Genomic DNA, 21,692 nt, shown 5'->3' with positions numbered 1-21,692 from the left:
TAGCAACAGACGGTGTGTACAAAGGGCGGGGCCTTAATCAACATAAGCTTATGACCTGCACTTACTGGGAATTCCTCACTTATGTGAAATAATTGCAATCCTCAATCTCTATCATAAGTGGGGTTCAGCGGGTTACCCACGCCTCTCGGTGAAGGGTAGACACACACTGATCAGCTGAGTGTGGCATGCGTGCAGCCCTGGATATCTAAGGGTATCACAGACCTGTTATTGCTCAATCTCGTGTGGCTGAACGCAACTTGTCCCTCTAAAAAGGTTGACGCCGACCGCTCGGGGCCGCATAACTAGTTAGCATGCCAGATCTTGTTCGTTATTGGAATTAACCAGACAAATTGCTCGACCAACTAGGAACGGCCATGCACCACCACCCAAAGAATCGAAAAAGAGCTATCAATATGTCAATCCTTTCCATGTCCGGGCCGGGTGAGGTTTCCTGTGTTGAGTCAAATTAAGCTGCAATCATGGCCCCAGTTCAGAAGAAAAACCCTTAAAATTGAACCACAGTCCTATTCCATTATTCCTGTCTGTACGGGTTACCGGGTGCAGATTGGGGGATGACTCCAGGGGCACTCGGGGGTGGGCTGGGGTCCATGGCCGGGTTGGGTGAGACCACCTAGGGGGGGCCGACACCCCCCACCCGGGATCCACCACCAGAGAGTGCCACCAGTCATTTTAGACAACAAAACATTTACCACAGGAACCTGGGAACCCAATGCAAATCAACGAGGGAGCTCTGCTGAAAAATGACAGTCCCACAGCTTTCAAATCAAAAACATTTTTTAAAAATCATATGCGCCGAATTCAACAGTTGTAGACCTTACCGTGAAATGGCCTTACTTACAAGGCCTTAACATTGTAATTAAGAAAATATAGTTTTTTAAAGTAACACAATATAATTTCAATATTTAGGCTATATGCAGTATACAGGGGGTACCGGTACCGAGTCAATGTGTGGGGGTACAGGTTAGTCGAGGTAATTTGTACATTTAGGTAGGGGTAAAGTGCCTATGCATAGATAATAAACAGCGGGAGTGGCCATTTGATTAATTGTTCAGCAATCTTATGGCTTGGGGGTAGAAGCTGTCGAGGAGCCTTTTGGAACTAGACTTGGTGCTCTGGTACCGCTTGCCGTGTGGTAGCAGAGAGAACAGTCTATGACTTGGGTGACTGGAGTCTTAGACAAATTTTCGCTCCACAGACTTAGTCCAGACCTCCAGGACTACAATCTCTCCCCTAGCTGCCCGCCTGCCCTCTGCCTCGGCCTATCACTTCAGCTTACTCCCTGGACTTCCAGACCTACACACATATTCTACCGTCCCAGTCCAACACCCCTCTCTCTGGACATCACAGATGACAAATAACACACACAAGGATTCATTTCAAAGTAATCAACTTTATTTATCGAACAGTGGATGAACTGATTTATTGCTCCCTCAATCAGAGAAGGATTTATTGCTGCCTCAATCAGAGATCTGGCCTGGCTGGCATTATAGGCAGGTGATGGAAGCGTAGTAATCAAGTGATTCATGTGATCCATAACAGAATCTTGATTAAAGTTCATTGTCGCAATCCTTCGACGAAGTGGGCTGAACGTCACGAGTTCCCAAGCCAAACTCGTCAAATATCTGGCCGACATAGTACCCGAGATTACTGTACATTTTTCCACAGGATGTAAAAAATAAACGCTCGATCTCTACGCTGAAGCCGCTCAGAGCAGGCCTGAGCGCATGGAACCGCCTCAACCAAGCGTACTCTTCGGCCGACATTACAATTCGATCCAGCTTTGCCAAGCAGAGTAAAACCTTTTGAATCCCACCAGCTTTAGCCCGCAGAGTCTTCAATCGGAATTGCAGAAGTTAACGGAGAAAACTTATAATATCGTCCCGATAGATTTACAATGTGGAAGCTGCAAAACTGCGCTTTTGACACTGGCTATACCATTCAGACACATGCCTGTAATTAGCCGTGGAACACAGTCCTTCATCGGCATTGCCCCCGAACATTATTTGTAGGAATTCGGGCTGGAGCGAGTATTGTCCAAACTTTTTGCGGAAGGGTTTTTACCCATGAGAAGCCCTTCGTATTCTGTCAAAATGTTATGTTTTTTGCTTCTCTTCCTGTGAGGTCCTGGAGCCTCAGTAGTGGATGAAACGGTGTCAGCCTGCTCACCCGGCAGCAGCCCAGCACTCTCCCTCGGTTCTGGCTACGTTTTACCACCGCTCTGATGCATCGCCGCCAATTGCTCACTTTTTGAGCCAGGTGTTTGAGTAGGCTAAACTAGCTAGCTGCATTTGCTAGCTAAGTGAACGTAAAAAAAAAAAATACAACCAAATATAGCTCTCTCGCTCTCGCATTTTTTATAAATTACATTTGTTCAAAACTCCGGTTACATCATGGGGCTACCCTACAGTGCTGCTGAGGCTACTATAGACCTTCATTTCAAAACAGTGTGTTTTAATCAATTATTTGGTGGCATGAATATATTTAGCATAGTTTTATCTAAAAAGGATAACTTTTTTAATGTTTCACCATTTTTATTTTTATGAAATTCACTGAGGAGGATTGTCCTCCCCTTCCTCCTCTGAGGAGCCTCCACTGCTGTGAACACATACACATAGCCACTGTTATATTGCCAATGGCAGTTAGAATAGGTGATATCTGACACACAAACATACTAAACATACACGACCGTTGGTGAGCAGGCAGGAGGTGAGGCTGGAGGTGAGGTCTTTGCCAGAGCGTAGATCAGCTCCTGGCCCCTCATCGGTCACACACAAACAAACAAACACACACACACACACACAGCACTGATTACATTATCAATCAATAGTGGTTATGATTAGCCTGGTGGAACCAACCTGATCGCTGCGTTCACCTTTCTATTTACATCAGATATCATAACATGTGATGTGAAATAGAATGGTGAACACAGCGACCAGGCTGGTTCCACCAGGCTAGGTTATGCCCTGGGCAATATATGCATCTTAAACATAAATTATGTTTCACAATTGGGTTATCAAATGTATCAAAGTAATGAAGTGGATTACAGTACCTTCTTTATTTGTACAAATGATGAGCCTGTGAAAGATATTGCCACTGACAGGTGAAGGTTGGTAGCCGGATACTTGCCAACACGTGGCTGACTGTTCTATTCATAGGAATGCTAACAGTGAGGGCATGTCTGCATGATGCAGATGAGGGCCCCCCTGGTCCTCTGTAGCTCAATTGGTAGAGCATGGCGCTTGTAATGCCAGGGTAGTGGGTTCGATCCCCGGGACCACCCATACGTAAAAATGTATGCACGCATGACTGTAAGTCGCTTTGGATAAAAGCGTCTGCTAAATGGCATTATTATTCTATGCTGCATGTTCGGCTGCACACTGGACATCTCTCGAACAACTGCAGCAGGCAATCTTAAGCTTTTTTCTAATGCACTTCACAACCAAAATGACTCTACTTGTATCTGCTTGGCTGGGGAATTAGCCTACTCATTTTTCAAGACGGGTATTTTTGAATACAACTTTTCACATAACACACATTATGTCTGTGTCATCAGGGCAGTAACTCGGGTCACTATCAGAGGCCTTATGATGGCGTGTCCTTTTCATATGACGGCGACTCTGGCCACAACGGAGGTGTCACAAGTGTACTAGCAGAATTGAGATAGAGCCCATGTGTGGTGATGTGAACTCTGCACCTTCCCCACGATATCTCGAAAGCACTTCTCTTATTATTTTTCTCACCTCCTTCGACCATATTGGAGGAGAAGATACAATGTCCTTCCCCTCAGACCCTTTCCTCCAATACGTTTGGAGGAGGCAAGGAGAGGAGATGCAAGCAATTGAGGAGATATTAATTGAAATCCACACATACTCAAAATACTCAATCTGTCTAACCCCCTGAACTGAAATACATCCATTAACTACTATTTACATATCATTTACATAAACCATTATCATCCTAGATTACAACGGCATTATGCAGCATTCAAAGAAATCAAAGAAAATGTGGAGAAGTGAAAGGATCATTTCTGCGCAGTGTGTGTTTAAGTGGTAAGAATAACTATTATGGGACTGTAATGAAGTCTCTGTTTACCTATCGCCTCTCAGAAATCATTATGAGAACTCATTAAGATCATTCTCTCTCTCCCTCTCTCTCTAAGATAGACAGATAATGATATTAATAATAACAAAAATGACATACCTTATTACTGTAGACTTCTGCTTTACAATATATGCCACAATACCCATATATAGGTCCTGTGTAGCTCAGTTGGTAGAGCATGGCGCTTGCAATGCCAGGGTTGTGGGTTAGTTTCCCACGGGGGGCCAGTATGAAAATGTATGCACTCACTAACTGTAAGTCGCTCTGGATAAGAGCGTCTGCTAAATGACTCAAATGTAAAATGTAAATATTACCCATATAAATATCTGATGATTTCTTCTACGTATAAGGATACTGAAACTGTGAGATTGTATACAATGTAAAGTTTGGAGGATGTCAAACAAATAAAGAAAGGTTGAAGGAATTGTCCGTAGAGCTGCATGTCTGCAGCATTGAAGCTCCTCAAGAACACAATGGCCTCCATCATTCTTAAATGGAAGAAGTTTGGAACCACCAAGACTCTTCCTAGAGCTGGCCGCCTGGCCAAACTGAGCAATCGGGGGAGAAGGGCCTTGGTCAGGGAGCAGACCAAGAACCCGATAGTCACTCTGCTAGAGCTCCAGAGTTCCTCTGTGGAGATGGGAGAACCTTCCAGAAGGGCAACCATCTCTGCAGCACTCCACCAATCAGGCCTTTATGGTAGAGTGGCCAGACGGAAGCCACTCCTCAGTAAAAGGCACATGCCCGCTTGGAGTTTGCCAAAAGGCACCTAAAGACTCTCAGACCATGAGAAACAAGATTCTCCGGTCTGATGAAACCAAGATTGAACTCTTTGGCTTGAATGCCAAGCGTCACATCTGGAGGAAACCTGGCACCATCCCTACGGTGAAGCATGGTGGTGGCAGCATCATGCTGTGGGGATGTTTTTCAGCGGCAGGGACTGGGAGACTAGTCAGGATCGAGGCAAAGATGAACGGAGCAAAGTACAGAGAGATCCTTGATGAAAACCTACTCTAGAGCGCTCAGGACCTCAGACTGGGGCGAAGGTCCAGCTTCCAACAGGACAACACTAAGCACACAGCCAAGACAACGCAGGAGTGGCTTCAGGACAAGTCTCTGAATGTCCTTGAGTGGCCCAGACAGAGCCCGGACTTGAACCCAATCGAACATCTCTGGAGAGACCTGAAAATAACTGTGCAGCAACTGTCCCCATCCAACCTGACAGAGCTTGAGAGGATCTGCAGAGAAGAATGGGAGAAACTCCCCAATAAAGGTATACCAAGCTTGTAGCATCATACCCAAGAAGACTCAAGGCTGTAATCGCTGCCAAAGGTGCTTCAACAAAGTACTGCGTAAAGGGTCTGAATACTTATGTAAAGGTAAAATTTCAGTTTTGTATTTTTAATCAAATTAGCAAAACGTTTTTTTTAAACTGCTTTTTGCTTTGTCATTATGCGGTATTGTTTGTAGATTGATGAAGAAAAAAATTATGTCATCAATTTTAGAATAAGGCTGTAACCTTAAAAAAAGTCAAGGGGTCTGAATACTTTCCGAAGGGACTGTATGTTCCGAAAAAAGTCTAAATGTCCCCCCCTACATTTTCTGATATAAATGCCTATCATACCCATATGTTAAGAACAGACAATGGAATGGTGTGAAATATGTTTTTTGATTGATGTTATCTTGTTATGAAAGAATGAGACGGTTTTGTTATGTCCTCCTACTCCTAAGTAGAAGCATTATTCTGAGACAGCGTAATGTATTATTTTTGTTAGACGGCTGTCTATCCTGTCTTTCTGTTTATAATCTAATGCTAAATTGTAGGTTTTGCTGAATATAGTTGTCTGCTGTTGGCACTCTCTTTTTTCAAGCGTTATTCTGATTTAAAATGTTCTATATTTTCTGGTTGGATTCATAGTCTCTCCCCTTTAACTGTCCTAATTGCCCCATTTTTATAACCTCAGGGATTGAGTCTGTTGGAGAGGATCACCTTGAGCAAAGTGAGGTGTTGAATCACTGATCTACAAATAGTATTCCCTGCCAAATAATAGGCTTTGTGCAGTTAAGATCTGTATGCTACGCCTCCCCTGGTTTAGGTGATTCCCCCTACCAAACACTCACGCACAACCAGACATTGAATGATTGGAGAAGCTTGTGTCAATTAAAGAGCATTTCCTAGGATTTTCTGCTTGCAGAAACCCAGTGGATAATGCTGGAAATACTGGTAAAAACTAAAAAACGCCTGGCCCTAGCTCTGGTAGTTCCATGTTGGAATGCAAGCCCTAGTGTGCATTGGTGGTGAGCAGTCAACCCCATTCAATGTTGAGGTTGGAGTGAAACAAGGTTGTGTCCTGGCTGCTGTCATCTTCAACATATTCCTCACCTCAGTCACTCACCTCTCACACAAGTCCCTGGGAGAAGATGATGGAGTGAGCATACAGTTCCATCTGGATGGCAATCTTTTCAACCTCTGACGCCTCCAAGCCACCACCAAGACCTCAACTCAACACATCTTCAAACTACAATATGCAGACGACTGTGCTCTCCTCTCCCACTCACCAGAATCCATGCAGCACTCACTGAACGTGGTCTCCTCCATCTACAACTCCTTCGGCCACAGCATCAACATCAAAAAGGTTCAAATCATTTTGCAACAACTCACCCCCCATCAAGAATTACCCACCTTCCAACGGTCAACAGCTCAAAGATGTCCCTCGCTTCGCCTACCTCGTCAGTGTCCTGTCTCCAACCTGCAGCATCGACAACGATGTCTAGGTCCGCGTTGGACTCGCCTAGGCAGCCTTTGGTCGACTCAAGTCCACGGCATTCCAGAACAGGAAATTGACAATACCCTCCAAGACTGCAGTATACAAGGCAGTGTGTGTATCAACCCAAACAGAAGGCACATCAAAATCTTGAGGCCTTTAACATCTGATGTCCACAACGGATTATGGGCCTAACATGGGCGGACAGGGTACCCTACACCGAAAGCTACAGCCGAACACAATCCATCAGCATTGATGCACTTCTCCCCAAAGAAACCTGCGGTGGCTGGGGCATGTGGTGCGCATGCCTCCTCACCGCCTCCCTCGGCAGATCCTTTATGGCCAGCTGAAGAATGGACAGAGGTCTGCTGGGGGACAACAGAAGCACTTCAAGGACCACAGCAAGACCCTGCTGAAGTGGTGTGACATCCAGCCTTTAAACCTGGAGAGCCTGGCAACCACCGCTATACCTGGCGTTCCACCTGCCACTTGGGTGTCACACACCTCCAGGACACAATCACAGAGAGGAGAATCAAACTGTGTGCGCAACGACACCAGCGTGCAGCAGGGGCACCCCTCTATGGTGGAGAATTCACCTGCGCCTCATGTGGCAAACATGCGGGTCTCGCATTGGTCTGCATAGCCACATGCAATGGCATAAATTCAACCACCCACAATAACCACAATTGGGAGCAACGTCATCATCGACATCGACGGACAGCCATATAAAATGTATGTGCGTATGTGTGTGCGTTTTAGAGCGTTAATAGAGAGAGAGTCGCCACCCTACTTTCAGGTGACGAGATTCATTGAAGAACCTCTATTTACATTATTTACCATTCACCTCCCACAGCGCATCCTTCTTTATTATACTATCTACTCACATCAGGGAGCAGGTGCTATTAACACTGCTATAAATCAACAACTTTTAATAAGCCAACTGTTAGACACATGGTGTTTTCCAGACTCCCTCTCCTCCTCCCCTGTCCCATTCCATCTCCTCCTCCCCTTCTTTCTCCTCTTTCTCTTCCTCCTCCTCTGCATTCTCTTCCACCCCTCTTCTCCCCTTCCTCCTCCTCCTCTGTAAGAATGACATTCCTTTCCCAAGTTGACCCCTCGGCACCGCCCGATAATGTCACTCATTCAAAACCCTTGATGAGAGAGGAGCCAATCGATCACTCGCCTAGGCTTATCCCTCCCCGCCTGAAGATGCTTGTCTCAGATCGTCACGACAACAAAAACCCTGGCGGTGAGGATGAACTGAATGATGAGACTGTGATAGGCATCACATTGGACGCCACGTCCCCCCGAAGGGATTTATCATCAGATGCTCGTGTGAGATTACCTGGCCCTCCTTTTCTCCCACCTCTGTTCCAATCAACACTCGTAAGGTGCTAAAGGACACCAGGTCACACACACAGGCCGCTTTTGACTTTGGTCTCCTGTTAAAATCCCAAAGAGATGTGAAGAGGCCACAAGTGCGAAGGGTTCAATTGCCTTGGGGGACAAGGGCATAGGAGGATGAGGAGTCAAAATGCAAGAGAGGGAGTCCTTACTGTCCAGTAATGTCTAGTAGTATACCCTGATGGAGAGAGCAGGCAGAAGAAGAAAGAATAAAGGATTCATCCCCTCAGGCTTACGCTTTCTGGTTTATTGTTGGCCTGTCCGTTTGAAGGGGGCCATTACCAACACAAAGGACACAAAGTCCCTTAATTCTGTCATTCAGGAAAACAAAGTGCCGAGGGAATACGGTCTGTGTAGATAACGGACCCCCCTCAAACCCCGGCCTACGCAGTAAGAACCCCCCCACCCCCGGCCTGACAATCCCTCTACAATAACCCCCAACAACTCCCCTGAGCCTTCAGCCTGCACGCAAACACACACAGCCCAATACACTGGCCACACAGCCGTGATACAGTACAACAGTGATAGCCACAGCACAAATACACAGTATTCAATGTCCCAGCATTACCTTTCCTCTCAAACGGTGAGCCTCCCCAAATCAATGCCACTTAATGTGCACTGAGACAACACTGATAAATTCAACAATGATCACATGTTAAAGGGGCTATCTGCAGTAGCTACATCAATTTTTGGACTTATTAATTAATTATATGTACCCATTGATTCTTGGAGAATATAACTCATGAGTTTAGTTCAACTGTCGTACCCCATCAGAACCCAAAATCTAAGCTTGTTTTACTCCAGTGTTTGTAAAGTAAATGTAAACAAGCCTGAAAACATGATTAAAACTATAATTTTGATATCATGGATGGTCAGTCCTTGGAGCCATAATTCTGTCTGTCTATGAATTTGAGAGTGGTTACATTTCTCCAGCCCTATCCCTAAGTTTTTAGCGAAACAGTGGCAGGCAAATGCATTGTTGTTTCAACTGCGGATTGTTGCTTTATGGACTAGTTGCATAGACTGCTGTGATGACACATTTTGAGAATTGAGAATGTATAGAATTGGCCCATTATACAACCAGACACTGTTACATGCTCCAAGACCACTCTAAGGCACCCTATAATTGGGCTACAATTTCAGGTGAATGGTAAGGAATCAGGTTGTGTAGCCTAGCAGTGACAATAGGAAACTCAAGACACAGACAGCTGTACAGAGGATGAACAGCACCCCCTAGTGATTCAAACACATATGTACTCTGTGTCTGCGAAGGTGCAGACATATGTTCTCTCTCGTTACTATAATAATCATGGACCTTTTCCAATTGGAATGTACACAATCATTCACAGGGTAATATTTCGTTCATAGGATTAACTTTTTTTAATCGCTGCCTCTCACAAGAGATCTATGCTGTTTACACACACAGCTCAAACCTAACAGGAAGCTGTTTTGGCAGACAGTCCTGTTTCCAAAAATTCGAGAAAATGCTTTTTGAACAACGTGCTGTATATCCACACACAGTCTTGCACAGCTGACCTTGTGGGGAACACACAATTCAGTCCCATTCAAAATCCTATTTTCCCTAACCCTAAACCTAACCCTAGCTCCTAACCCTAACTCCTAACCCTTAACGTAATTCTAACCCTAACACTAATTCTAACCTTAACCCTAAACCCCCTAGAAATAGCATTTTACCTTGTGGGGACTAACAAAATGTCCCCAGTTGGTCAAAATGTTGTTTGTTTGCTATTCTTGTGGGGACTTCTGGTTCCCACAAGAATAGTTAAACACGTACACACACAATATCACGTTTCAGGAGAAGACCCAGATGCAGACAGTGTCAAGTAACAAAAGTTTATTACAAAAACAGGGGACAGGCAAACAACAGGTCAAGGACAGTCAGAGGTCAGTAATCCAGATCAGAGTCCAAAAGGTACAGAACGGCAGGCAGTCTCAGGGTCAGGGCAGGCAGAATGGTTGAAACAGGAACTTGAGAAAGACAGGAGCAAGGGGAAAACCACTGGTAGGCTTGACGAAACAAAACGAACTGGCAACAGACAAACAGAGAACACTGGTATAAATACACTGGGGATAAAGGGCGACACCTGGAGGGGGGTGGAGACAATCACAAAGAGAGGTGAAACAGATCAGGGGTTGACATACACACACACACACACACACAGTCAAAAAATAATGCAGAGCACTGATTAGGCTCTTTCAGAAGTACAATCTGCCTTTTTTGCTTTGCAGAAAGCCTTTGTTTAACTGAAATTGGTACTTAATGCAGGTCAAACAAGTACAGTGGTTCCTCAATTAAATGTTTTGAGCTTATGCCGCGACCGTTTGTGGTAGATGGTGGCAGATTGTGGTAAATTGCATCATTCTGTCATTGCACCACACTATCACAAGGGGGAGTTAGAATGCTGATCTATCGGTAGTCTAAACTCTGGCACAAATTGACTATCTTTTCGTAAATTAATGGAGGTGTGAATGTTTGAGTCCGAGAGTCTCTCTTCTCAGGCACTAGAGTCCTCCATCAGGCAAAACATGTTTTGCTGGCAGTTGTTCCAGGAGTTGGGTAAATACAACAGTGTAATTACACTTGACATGTGGACTGACAATTTTCTAAAAATAGGCACGGTGGGCTTTTGGTTTCTCTCACTCTAAAAACTGAAATAAATAATTATAAATAACAAACTGCCTTTATTTACCACAGTGTGAAAGAGTGATAGCCCCTCTATATAAAGTGAGTTTCTAAATCACGGAGTCCTTCTTTGCTGATGTGAAGAACAAACTGAATGAAAGAGAGTGGTCCTCTGTAGCTCAGCTGGTAGAGCACGGCGCTTGTAACGCCAAGGTAGTGGGTTCGATCCCCGGGACCACCCATACACAAAAATGTATGCACGAATGACTGTAAGTCGCTTTGGATAAAAGCGTCTGCTAAATGGCATATTATTATTTATTATTAGAGTCCACCGAGGATAGGGAGGGGAAAAAGGTTGCCCATATTTTCAAGACCTGAGCTACTTCATTTATTTATGAAATGTACTAATTTATTTAGGCAATTTAATATATTCGTTTAGGCTTGGCCTATTTAATAGGCTATTTAATATATTTGTTTAGGCTTGGCCTATTTAATAGGCTATTTAATATATTCGTTTAGGCTTGGCCTATTTAATAGGCTATTTCTCAGCATAACGTTATACTTGTCAGCATAAAGCTGAGTGACTCACTCATTCGTGGCTTTGGATCAAAATATATTAGTACCAACATTCTTTCTGATAGTCTTTAATAAATACTTTTTTGGACCAAGTTAATCTGCTCATGTTGTGTGTGTTCAATTATTTGTGACATTGTGGTTACAATGAAATGTAAATGAAATAAATCCTATTCATAATGAATAATCAGATTCGTGTTGCAAGCCTGGCATTTTGGCATTTTGGCATTTAGAGGTTGAAATAGCAGGTGCGGTAGAGAGAGAGAGTTGAAAACTGCAGGTCTGGGACAAGGTAGCACGTCCGGTGAACAGGTCAGGGTTCCATAGCCACAGGCAGAAGAGTGGAAACTGGAGCAGCAGCATGACCAGGTGGACTGGGGACAGCAAGGTGTCATCAGGCCAGGTAGTCCTGTGGCATGGTCCTAGGGCTCAGGTCCTCTGTGATGGGACAGAGAGAGGGAGAGAGAGAGAGAATTAGAGGGAGCATACTTAAATTCACACAGGACATCGGATAAGACAGGAGAATAACACCAGATATAACAGACTGACCCTAGCCCCCCGGCACATAGACTATTGCAGCATAGATACTGGAGGCTGAGGAGACATTGTGGCCCCATCCGACAATATCCCCAGACATATGGATAGGCAGATCATTCCATAAAAATTGAGCTCTATAGGAGAAAGCCCTGCCTCCAGCTGTTTGCTTAGACATTCTAGGGACAATAAGGAGGCCTACGTCTTGTGACCGTAGCGAATGTGTAGGTATGTACGGCAGGACCAAATCGGAAAGATAGGTAGGAGCAAGCCCATGTAATGCTTTGTAGGTTAGCAGTAAAACCTTGAAATCAGCATGAAGCCAGTGTAGAGAGGCTAGCACTGGAGTAATATGATCACATTTTTTGTTTGTAGTCCAGATTCTAGCAGCCGTGTTTAGCACTAACTGAAGTTTATTTAGTGCTTTATCCGGGTAGCCGGAGAGTAGAACATTGCAGTAGTCTAATCTAGAAATGACAAAAGCATGGATTAGCTTTTCTGCATAATTTTTGGACAAAAAGTTTCTGATTTTTGCAATGTTACGAAGAAGGAAAAAAGCTGTCCTTTAAATATTCTTGATATGTTCGTCAAAAGAGAGATCAGGGTCCAGAGTAACGCAGAGGTCCTTCACAGTTTTTTTTTTAGACGATGGTAAAACCATCAAGATGAATTGTCAGATCCAACTTTGTTTCTTGGTACCTAGAACTAGCATCTCTGTTTTGTCCGAGTATAAAAACAAAACATTTGCCTCCATCCACTTCCTTATGTCTGAAACACATGCTTCCAGGGTAGGCAATTTTGGGGCTTCACCATGTTTAATCGAAATGTAGAGCTGTGTGTCATCCTCATAGCAATGAAAGTTAACATTGTGTTTCCGAATGACATCACCAAGAGGTAAAATATATAGTGAAAACAATAGTGGTCCTAAAACGGAACCTTGAGGAACACCGAAACGTACAATTGATTTGTCAGAGGACAAACCATCCACAGAGACGAACTGATATCTTTCTGACAGATAAGATCTAAACCAGGCAAGAACTTGTCCGTGTCGACCAATTAAGGTTTCCAATCTCTCCAAAAGAATGTGGTGATCGATTGTGTCAAAAGCAGCACTAAGGTCTAGGAGCATGAGGACAGATGCAGAGACTTGGTCTGACGCCATTAAAAGGTAATTTACCACATTCATAAGTGCATTCTCAGTGCTATGATGGGGACTAAAACCAGACTGAAGCGTTTCGTATACATCATTTGTCTTCAGGAAGGCAGTGAGTTGCTGCACAAAAGCTTTTTCTAAAATGTTTGAGAGGAATGGGAGATTCGATATAGGCCGATAGTTTTTTACATTTTCTGGGTCAAGGTTTGGCTTTTTCAAGAGAGGCTTTATTACTGCCACTTTTAGTGAGTTTGGTACACATCCAGTGGATAGGGAGTCATTTATTATGTTCAACATAGGAGGGCCAAGCACAGGAAGTAGTTATTTCAGTAGAATAGGGTCCAGTATGCAGCTTGAAGGTTTAGAGCCCATTACTATTTTAATGAATGTGTCAAGAGATATAGGATAAAAAAACTTGAGTGTCTCCATTAATCCTAGGTCCTGGCAGTTTTTTGCAGATTCAGGACAGCTGAGCTTTGGAGAAATACGCAGATTCAAAGAGGAGTCCGTAATTTGCTTTCTAATGATCATAATCTTTTCGTTGAAGAAGTTCATGAATTCATCACTGCTGAAGTGAATGGCATCCTCTCTTGGGGAATGCTGCTTTTTAGTTAGCTTTGCGACAGTATGAAATAGACATTTTGGATTGTTCTTATTCTCCTCAATTAGGTTGAAAAAAATAGGATGATCGAGCAGCAGTGAGGACTCTTCGATATTGCTCTGTACTTTCTTTCCAAGCTAGTAGGAAGACTTCCAGTTTGGTGGAGCGCCGTTTCCATTCCAATTTTCAGGAGGCTTGCTTCAGCACTCAGGTATTTTCTATATACCAGGGAGCAAGTTTCTTGTTTTTAGGGGTGCGACTGCATCTAGGGTATTATGCAAGGTTACATTTAGATCCTCATTTAGGTCGTTAACTGATTTTTGTACTCCGACGTCATTGTGTAAGTGGAGGGAGTCTGGAAGGGCCTCTAGGAATCTTTGGGTTGTCTGAGAATTTATAGCACGGCTTTTGATGGTCCTTGGTTGAGGTCTGAGCAGATTATTTGTTGCGATTGCAAACATAATAAGATGGTGGTCCGATAGTCCAGGGTTATGAGGAAAAACATTTAGATCCACAATATTTATTCCACGGGACAAAACTAGATCCAGGGTAAGACTGTGGCAATGAGTAGGTCCGGAGACATGTTGGACAAAACCCACTGAGTCGATGATGGCTCCGAAAGCCTTTTGGAGTGGGTCTGTGGACTTTTCCATGTGATTATTAAAGTCACCAAAAATGTGAATATCATCTGCCATGACTACAAGGTCCGAAAGAAATTCAGGGAACTCAGTGAGGAACTCTGTATATGGCCCAGGAGGCCTGTAAACAGTAGCTATAAAAAGTGATTGAGTAGGCTGCATAGATTTCATGACTAGATTCTCAAAAGACGAAAACGCAGTCATTTTTGGGGGTGAAGTTGACATTTGCTATCGTAAATGTTAGCATCACCTCCGTTTCTTTGGGATGCGTGGGGGATATGGTTACTAGTGTAACCAGGAGGAGAGGCCTCATTTAACACAGTAAATTCATCAGGCTTAAGCCATGTTTCAGTCAGGCCAATCACATCAAGATTATGATCAGTGATTAGTTCATTGACCATAACTGCCTTGGAAGTGAAGGATCTAACATTAAGTAGCCCTATTTTGAGATGTGAGATATCACAATCTCTTTCAATAATGACAGGAATGGAGGAGGTCTTTATTCCAGTGAGATTGCTAAGGCAAACACCGCCATGTTTAGTTTTGCTCAATCTAGATCGAGGCACAGACACGGTCTTAATGGGGATGGATGAACTGACTGTGCTAGTGGCAGACTCCACTATGTTGGCAGGCTGGCTAAAAGCCTGCTGCCTGGCCTGCACCCTGTCTCATTGTGGAGCTAGAGGAGTTAGAGCCCTGTCTATGTTGGTAAATAAGATGAGAGCACCCCTCCAGCTAGAATGGAGCCCGTCACTCCTCAGCAGGCCAGGCTTGGTCCTGTTTGTGGGTGAATCCCAGAAAGAGGGCCAATTATCTACTAATTCTATATTTTTTCTATCAGTTTTCAACCAGCGATTTAGTTGTGAGACTCTGCTGTAGAGCTCATCGCTCATCAGCCGGAGACAATTACTCGATGCCGACACATCTTTCTAGCTAATTTACACGCTGAAGCTATGTTGCTCTTGGTGACCTCTGACTGTTTCATCCTAACATCGTTGGTGCCGACGTGGATAACAATATCCCTATACTCTCTACACTCTGCAGTTTTTGCCTTAGCCAGCACCATCTTCAGATAAGCCTTTACGTCAGTAGCCCTGCCCCCTGGTAAACAGTGTATGATCGCTGGATTATTATTTTTAAGTCTAATATTGCGGGTAATGGAGTCGCCAATGACTAGGGTTTTCAATTAGTCAGAGCTAATGGTGGGAGGCTTCAGTGGCTCAGACCCCGTAATGGGTGGAGGAGAGACCTGAGAAGGCTCGGCCTCTGACTCCGACTCTTTGCTTAATGGGGAGAACCGGTTGAAAGTTTGTCGGCTGAATGAGCGACACCGGTTGAGCATGCCGACAGCATTTCTTTCCAGAAGCCTTGAGAAAATTGTCCGGCTGCAGGGACTGTGCGGGGGGATTTATACCACTATCTGTACTTACTGGTGGCACAGACACTGTTTCATCCTTTCCTACACTTACATTGCCCTTGCCTAACGATTGCGTCTGAAGCTATACTTGCAGCACGGCTATCCTCACCATAAGGCGATAGTTCTCATGTATATTATGAGTACAGCGACTGCAATTAGATGGCATAGTGTAAATGTTACTATTTAGCTTCGGCTGGTGGAGGTCCTGTAGAACCTTGTCCAGATAAAGCATCCGGGGTGAAAAAGTTGAATGGAAAAAGTCGAGCGAGTAAAAAATATAAAAATAACTAAGACGTTGGTAAAATCTGTTAAATGAAGAAAGATTAAATAGTTAAACAAAAGTAAAAACCCGTCAAGTTTGGCAGGTAGCAAAGCAGCAACAAACAGCGTAGCACAGAGACAAGTGACGCGCTCAAAACAGAAGTGACAAAACGGAAGAGACACCAACTGTACCAATCATTCCTCTTTACCTGCATTAATTAATTTGTCTGCATGTCTATTCAGCATTTGGCTAAAAAGAAACCATGCCATGAATTAACAGATATATTCTCTTTTCACAAATGCATTGCCGAACATTGACAACGTAAATCACTTTAAAGAGCCTTCTAATATTAAACAACAAATAAATATACTAAAACAATCACTTCAAAAACACTCCGTTCATCACTGGATTTCTTCAAATTGCTGTGCAGGAAAAGGATGTCATCCACTGTCCCTGGTCGGGAAAAGGATGTCATCCACTGTCCCTGGTCACAGGCTCGCAGCTGGCTTCTCTCTGAAACCACACATCCATCTGAAGGTGACGCTTTATCCTTTGGAACCACACAATTACCAGGTGGACAGTAGGCCTCTTGAAGCGATAGAGGAAATCAACAAGATCCACAAGTATTCTTTCACAATAGCTAGTCTTATGTTATCTGCAGTTTTGAGCTGCACTGTCCCACTCCGTGGTGGATAACATCCACTCTTCGTTTATGTAATGGGCTGTAAGGCACAAGTATCCTACTTTTCGAAAATCGTCAGTCCACATGTCAAGTATAATTGCGCAATTGTATTTACCCAAGTTCTCTCTCAACTTATTTTTTTGCCTGATGCAGGACTCTAGTGCGATAGGAGAGAGACTGACTGAAACATTCACACCTCCATTAATTTACAAAAGGATAGTCTAATAGCTTGGCTAGGTGTGAAAAATCCCCCAATTTGTGCCACAGTTTAGACTACCGATAGATGCTGCGGTCAGTCTAAATTGAGTCCTATTGTAAAGTGTAGCCTAATAGCCAAAAAAAGGGCAAACTTGCAATGTATTCGAAGCTTAAGTACTCTAAAGATTTACATTTCTAACTCAATATCACAGACCAGATTTGCCCTAACGAAAAATGCATCAACCCCTACAAATATATTAATTTATTATAATCCACATAATAATTCAAACAAAATTAGCTGTAGCGAGAGGAGAGACTACATGCTAAAGACAATCAGAAAGAATGTGTCTTTAACCCTGCATTATAAAATAGCTTATTTTGAATGGAAGCCAGGAATGAGTGAGTCACTCAGCCCTATGCTGTTCCTGCATCTGTTGCCTATTTGAGTGTTTGTTTAATATCCTACTGATTCTGTGCTCACCAAGCCTCATGCAACCACAAAATGTTGGATAAAGCAATTAAACAAACGTTTCTATGCTCTATTAAAGGCTTTATTTTTTTTTCTCATTAGAACAGACCGTCTGGTATTTCTTATACTTTATTTAGTATTGTTTACACTGTCCCAAACTGGCAGACAAATTATATTGTAATCTAACAGCACCTGTTTGTCATTTCCTTTCGATTATTTAATGAACCTATATCATGTAATTTCAAGTTATCCCTTTGGAGCACATGCAAAAGTGATTTGGAGTTGTTGAACGGGAGTGACAAAATGTATTACAATTGAATTTGAATGAACTGAATGATGAGGATGAAGAAGAAGAGAGTGATTAAATTTAGAACAATAGTGTAAGAATTGCTCTTCCTCTGTCCCGCGCGCACTCAAAAACACACTTTTTTTGTTTCTACTTTGTCAGAAGAAACTGTACCTGGACAGTAGCTTATTACTTACTAAAACTGTTGTTACATTGTAAGGTTTTTATTCTAAGAGAAACGAAAATGGTCTGTTATATTCCATTATATTCTTAAAATATATGTGTTGACTGAATATACGCAAGTGATGTCAGCTAAATTAACAAGTTGATGGCGAAGCCATAAAGCCTCCGCTACTAAGCACAGATTTAAAAAAAAGTTTCACATATTTTCAAGACCTGAGCTAGTTAATGTAGGTGTTTTATTTATTACATTTACTTGTGGAATGTTACCGAATAGATAAAGAACAATATGGTGATATTGGTAGAGAGTCAGGCGGAAAATGGAGTGAAAGTACACTGTACTCTAAGTACGCAACAAAACTGGGGGCCAGGTTTAAATGGTTTAGCAGCCTTTCCAATAAATTGGAATACAAAAGAAGCCATCCACCCTTGATAGGCTATCAGCAGGACAATAGACTCTTTCCATGTTTAGGGACTTAAAATGTAGTAATGGTGTTTGCGAGGCATGTCAACTCACCCATCTCTTTGCATAGCCCACCACATGCACTGTTTTCTAACCACATCTGGATGGATCCATAACGAATTACTATGGGAATAAATATCACTGAATGACAGAAATATTGGAATAAAATAGGCTAATGCAATTGAAGGCAACAAATTGTTGCTTACTGAAACACCCAAAGTCATCCAGTTGTTATAATAGGATTTTAAGCAGTAGCCTACCCGCTGTTGTCAACCATTTCGCACTGCTTTGAGACAAGCATGGGGACTGGTCTTGATAAATCAATCAGATTTTTATTTTCACTGAATCTCCGTTTGGGTATTGGTTAGCCTACAATTAGGGTGTGGAAATGTTAGGATTATTTTGCTCTTCACTCGCAGTCGCTTAGTAGCCTAGACCTACTCCTGACCGGTCACGTTGTACAGAGCCATATTTTCCTAACGGAAACCCTGATGCTTACATATTTTTTTATTTTTAATAAAAACACCATAATATTAATCAATTTAATGAAGCTACATTTCTAACAGTATAAACAAATACAATAATAATTTATAAACAAATTATAATAAATCCCATATAGTCTGTTCTAACAAAAAAAGGGTTTAAAGTACAGTGGGGAAAAAAAGTATTTAGTCAGAATTGGTGGCTGACTAAATACTTTTTTTCCCCACTGTATCTAGTACAGCCAATATTAAAAACGGTCAAATGCATTCGTGAATTTGTGAATTTAGCCAACATGTTGCGGTTTATTCACTGTTGAAATTATTCAAGGCTCCCTTTGTTATTTCGTTTTGTAACTGAAATGCTTGACTGTATTTAAAGACATGGATTACTTGTATGCTGTGTGATGACATGCACAAATGAATGAATGATTGATTGATATACTGTATATTGAAGTAGGCCTTTATGCCAATAAGTAAGTTACGCTAAAACAGCTACAGTAAACAGGACTTAGCTTCTCAAAGACACCCTCTGATGGTCGAACTAGCATTAATGGCAACAACTGACAGTAAAATACTATGATGTCATTCACTCCAACGGGCCATAACATTCCGTAGCATCGTGCAAGCTATGCTGCAGTATGGCGCAACTTTTAAAGGAAGAACCACTGTACATGTTAATTTCCAAAAAGCTTATAAATGTATCTGATGATTTATGCACATGTATTTGGATGGTGCCCACATTGATCGTATCCCTGTTTATGAATGTCTCGGTATCTGGATTGACAAAAAGCTATCTTTCAAAAAGCATATTGATGAGTTAGTTACAGAGATGTTCCGGAACATTTGTATACTTTTTAACCAGTAATTGTAAAAGTTGCGCTCACAAGACAAAAGTGTTACCCGAAAATTGCATACTGCAACACATATGTGCAGATACAGTGCCTTCGGAAAGTATTCAGACCCCTTGAATCTTTCCACATTTTGTTAAGTTACAGCCTAATTCTAAAATTGATTAAATATTTTTTTCCCCTCATAAATCTACACACAATACCCCATAATGCAAAGCAAAAAGAGGATTTTTATAAATTTGTGCAAATATATTACAAATAAAAAACTGAAATATCACATCACATAAGTATTCAGACCCTTTATTCAGTACTTTGTTGAAGCACCTTGGGCAGCGATTACAGCATCGAGTCTTCTTCGGTATGACCCTACAAGTTTGGCACACCTGTATTTGGGGAGTTTCTCCCATTCTTCTCTGCAGATCCTCTCAAGCTCTGTCAGGTTGGATGGGGAGCGTTGCTGCACAGCTATTTTCAGGTCTCTCCAGAGATGATCGATCAGGTTCAAGTCAAGGCTTGGCCACTCAAGGACATTCAGAGACTTGGCCCGAAGCCACTCCTGCATTGTCTTGGTTGTGTGCTTAGGGTCATTGTCCTGTTGGAAGATGAACCTTCGAACCAGTCTTAGGTCCTGAGCGCTCTGTTTTCATCAAGGATCTCTCTGTACTTTGCTCCGTTCATCTTTGCCTCGATCCTGACTAGTCTCCTAGTCCCTGCCGCTGAAAAACATCCCCACAGCATGATGCTGCCCCCAATCGACTCTAGGGGGTTAATTACGTCACTTTTGTCAACAATCACTAGCCTGCTATTCAGTGGAGTGGTTGTGTGGTCCCAAATCTGGGATTAAGGGTCTCGTTTCCAAGTTTAAAATGATAAACATTCAACATTGGCCATGCTGTCAATGAAGCATGATTTGTGCCGAGCTCAAAACAACTAAACTTAGAACTGGAAAACTTGACTTCGGTGAGTTCAAGACAATTGGGAACTCGGGAAAAAACTAGCTCCAACTGGGATGTCCGTTTTGAACGGTCATCCAACTCGGAATTGTAAATCCGGAACTCTGGCCTCTTTCTAGAGCTGTGAGCTGAAGATCAATGACGTCATCATGATTCAACCTTGTTTTTGTCAGAGTTCCCAGTTGTCTTGACATCACCATAAATCCAGAGAATGCCATACTTTGATGACAAGATTTGCCCACGAAGGACCGCCGCGCCACTTTCCTGTTCAGGTGAGCACAGAATAACAAAAGTCCAAAAGAGTCCAAAAATGTATTGTATGCTGCTGCATAAATGACTAAATATGCCAGGGAGATACAGTGCCTTGCAAAAGTATTCATCCCCTTTGCATTTTTCCTATTTTTTTGCATTACAACCTGTAATTTAAATTGATTTGTATTTGGATTTGATGTAATGGACATACACAAAATAGTCCAAATTGGTGAAGTGAAATGAAAAAAATAACTTGTTTCAAAACATTCTAAAAAACAAAGAACGGAAAAGTGGTGCGTGCATGAAGCCCTTATGCTATGAAGCCCCTAAGTAAGATCTGGTGCAACCAATTACCTTCAGAAGTCACATAATTAGTTAAAGTCACCTGTGTGTCACATGATCTGTCACATGATCTCAGTATATATACACACCTGTTCTGAAAGTTCCCAGAGTCTGCAACACCACTAATCAAGAGGTACCACCAAGCAAGCGGCACCATGAAGACCAAGGTGCTCTCCAAACAGGTCAGGGACAAAGTTGTGGCGAAGTACAGATCAGGGTTGGTTATAAAAAAAATATCTGAAACTTTGAACATCCAACGGAGCACCATTAAATCCATTATTAAAAAATTTAAAGAATATGGCACGACAACAAACCTGCCAAGTGAGGGCCGTACACCAAAACTCACGGGCCAGGCAAAGAGGGCATTAATCAGAGGCAACAAAGAGACCAAAGAAGCCTGAATACAGAGGTTTACAGAGATTAC

Source organism: Coregonus clupeaformis, chromosome 19 (genome assembly GCF_020615455.1).
Source record: "Coregonus clupeaformis isolate EN_2021a chromosome 19, ASM2061545v1, whole genome shotgun sequence".
Classification (NCBI taxonomy): domain Eukaryota; kingdom Metazoa; phylum Chordata; class Actinopteri; order Salmoniformes; family Salmonidae; genus Coregonus; species Coregonus clupeaformis.
The sequence above is the reverse complement of the archived record's forward strand: the minus strand, read 5'-3'. Positions refer to the sequence as shown.